The sequence below is a fragment of the Lactuca sativa genome, chromosome 7, assembly GCF_002870075.4.
Source record: "Lactuca sativa cultivar Salinas chromosome 7, Lsat_Salinas_v11, whole genome shotgun sequence".
Taxonomy (NCBI): domain Eukaryota; kingdom Viridiplantae; phylum Streptophyta; class Magnoliopsida; order Asterales; family Asteraceae; genus Lactuca; species Lactuca sativa.
The window spans coordinates 145,026,804-145,030,497 of NC_056629.2; positions in this window are offsets into that span (position 1 = coordinate 145,026,804).

The window sequence follows — 3,694 nt, forward strand, 5'->3', positions numbered from 1 at the left end:
ACCCGGCGACCCGAATATTCCTTTCTGCTTAGGGCATCGGCTACAACATTTGCCTTGCCCGGATGATAGCGAATTTCACACTCGTAGTCATTCATTAACTCTACCCATCTTCTCTGCCGCATGTTGAGCTCTTTTTGATAGAGGATATGCTAAAGACTTTTATGATCAGTGAAGATATAGCACTTTGTGTCGTAGAGGTAGTGCCTCCAGATCTTTAGGGCAAACACTACTGCTCCCAATTCCAGGTCGTGAGTAGTATAATTAAATTTGTGTGTCTTAAGTTTCCTGGACGCGTAAGCGATGACCTTCCCTCTCTGCATGAGCACACATCCGAGACCTTGATTTGAAGCATCACAATATACCACAAAATCTTCGGTTCCTTTTGGGAGAGACAAGATTGGTGCACTGCACATGGCTTGTTTCAACGTTTGGAATGCAGCTTCTTGCTTATCATCCCACTTAAACATCACACCTTTTTGAGTCAAGGTGGTGAGCGTTTTAGCAATCTTGGAGAAGTTTTGGATGGATCTTCGGTAGTATCCAGCAAGCCCCAAGAATTATCGGATTTCCGTTGGTGTTGTCGGTGTAGTCCAGTTTTTGATCGCTTTGATTTTTGAGGGATCCACGTGTATCCATTTTTCGCTAACTACATGGCCAAGAAATCCCACTTCTCGAAGCCAAAATTCGTACTTTGAAAGCTTAGCATAAAGCTTCTCAGTTCTTAGAGTCTCCAATACTAGTCGCAAATTCTGGTTGTGTTCTTCTTCGCTTCATGAATAGACCAAGATATCGTCGATGAATACGATTATGAATTTTTCTAAGAAGGGTAGACATACTTGGTTCATCAGATCCATGAATACCGCAGGTGCATTTGTTATTCCAAAGGGCATCACCACAAATTTGTAATGGTCATAGCGCGTTCTGAAACTTGTCTTGGGAATATCATCCTCTTGAACTCGCAGTTGATGGTAACTCGACCTCAAGTCGATTTTTGAAAAGTAACTCGCTCCTTGTAGTTGGTCGAAGAGGTCATCGATTCGGGTTAGGGGATATCGATTCTTGATGGTAAGTTTGTTTAACTCCTGATAGTCGATGCACATGCGAGAGGATCCATCCTTCTTCTTCACAAATAGCACTGGTGCTCCCCATGGTGAAAAGCTCGGTCTGATAAACCCTTTGCTTAACAGTTTGTTCAATTGACTACACAGTTTGCTTAACAGTTCGTAGAGGTAGTGCCTCCAGATCTTTAGGGCAAACACTACTGCTCCCAATTCCAGGTCGTGGGTAGTATAATTAACTTTGTATGTCTTAAGTTTCCTGGACGCGTAAGCGATGACCTTCCCTCTCTGCATGAGCACACATCCGAGACCTTGATTTGAAGCATCACAATATACCACGAAATCTTCGGTTCCTTTTGGGAGAGACAAGATTGGTGCGCTGCACAGGGCTTGTTTCAACGTTTGGAATGCAGTTTCTTGCTTATCATCCCACTTAAACATCACACCTTTTTGAGTCAAGGTGGTGAGCGGTTTAGCAATCTTGGAGAAGTTTTGGATGGATCTTCAGTAGTATCCAGCAAGCCCTAAGAATTATCGGATTTCCGTTGGTGTTGTCGGTGTAGTCCAGTTTTCGATCGCTTTGATTTTTGAGGGATCCACGTGTATCCCTTTTTCGCTAACTACATGGCCAAGAAATCCCACTTCTCGAAGCCAAAATTCGTACTTTGAAAGCTTAACATAAAGCTTCTCAGTTCTTAGAGTCTCCAATACTAGTCGCAAATGTTGGCTGTGTTCTTCTTCGCTTCATGAATAGACCAAGATATCGTCGATGAATACGATTATGAATTTTTAATGACTGGGGATTTTGTTTAAGTAAACCTTTGAATTGGTGGCTCATGAAACTCCTTTCTACCCCACTATGCATGTATAAGAGTTATTGAGGAAGAACGTACCGCTAACCACTGTGGGGTCCTTGACTGCTTCTCCGTGCCCTAAAACTATGACTCTTCCTGCACCCCCAACGTTGGCGTTTCGTGCTTTTGGCTAGTTTCTTTTGAAGTGCCCTGTCTCTCCACAACCGTAACAGGTTTGGCTTGATCTAGTGTTGGCGAACGGGGCGGCTTGAGTGACGGATTGGGCTAGCACTTTACAGAATCGAGCAGTGTGCCCCTTCTTGTTGCAATTACTGCAGTTCATTTCCCAACAAGCACCGGTGTGGTGGAAGTTGCACTTGTTGCACTTGGGAAGAGTTCCAGCGTATTGCCTCCGTGGAGCCGGAGTGGATGGAGTAGTGGTAGCATGGATGGTAACAGTTTGTTGCTTCTTGGCGGTGTCTGGTACAAAATGCTTTTTTTGTTGTTCCAGAATTTTTTTTATTGCTCCCCCCTTTAACTTGATCATGGGTGATAATAGTAGTACCGTGGCTGGCCCTATGGTCGACAAGTTGTTGTGCCAATTCCTTGGCACTATCAAAAGTAGTGGGTTTTGAGGCCAGCACACTATCTTGAATCTAGGATGATAGAGCCCAGAGGTATAGTTCCACCTTCTTGTCTTCTGGAGTGACCATTACTGGACAGAGGAGGGCTAGGTCATTGAATCGGGAAGTATAAGTTTCAAGATCTGTGCCCGATATCTTGAGGTTCCAAAGTTCTTCTTCAAGTTTTTGCACTTCGCCCCTCAGGCAATACTCTTTTAGCATCAAAGCTTTCAAGTCCTCCTAGCTTATAGAGTTAGCCACTGCGGGAGTAAGTGACTTAACTCGGCCATTCCACCAAGTGAGAGCTCTACCGGTCAAAGTGAATGCTGCATACTTGACTTTTCTCATTTCAGGGCAAGCACAGATTTCGAAGGCTGCTTTGGTTCTCTCGAACCATTGCGTTAGCGCGATGACGCCCCTGCTTCCATTGAAGGGATTGGGTTTCCATTCGTGAAGTCTTTGTAAGAACACTCTTTTGTACGCCCCATACTTTCCTCGTGGTTAGAGTGTGTAGCACTAGATCCAGAACCACTAGCATCGTTTGTACCTATCTGCGACATTGCGGCCGCCACGACCGCTGTTACTGCAGCCTAAAACAACACCAAATCAAACTGTGGAGGTGGTGGTGGTGCTACGCTGCCGGAAGGTCTTGGTCTTTTCCTTGGCGGCATGGTTCTGTCATAAATTTTTAAGGACGAAAAGTTGGTGAGTCTTCAATAGTAAGGACGAGTCGGTTGCTATTTGAGGCACATTATCAGTATCATGACCCAACGTTATTGTATTTGCAAGTCATTTCATATATAAAGTCCATACTTATAAACTTAAGAATTTAATAATAGTGTCTCAACCGAAAATTCGTGTTCTGCTCTGTGCCTGATCCACTCCTAAAATTTACTCAACGTACGCCAGTTGTATGTAATTGAGTTTAGATAAACCGTTGAACCTAGTCTGCCCTAAGTCCACAACCAAACAAGGAACAGGTCCTAAGGCGGACTCACCATTTCTAGGTCGATCATCACTTAATTACACATAACTTCGAGGTACACCTTAAAAATTTTAGAGTAATCATTTGCAAATCGTTTGTGTTATCAATTTATGAGATCCAATGCCAAACATCCAATAAAATGCAAGTTAATTTCATTGATATAACTTAGTACATATTTCTTAAGAAAACGTGACCTCATAGGAGGTCTATATTACATCAATCTAGCAGAAGATT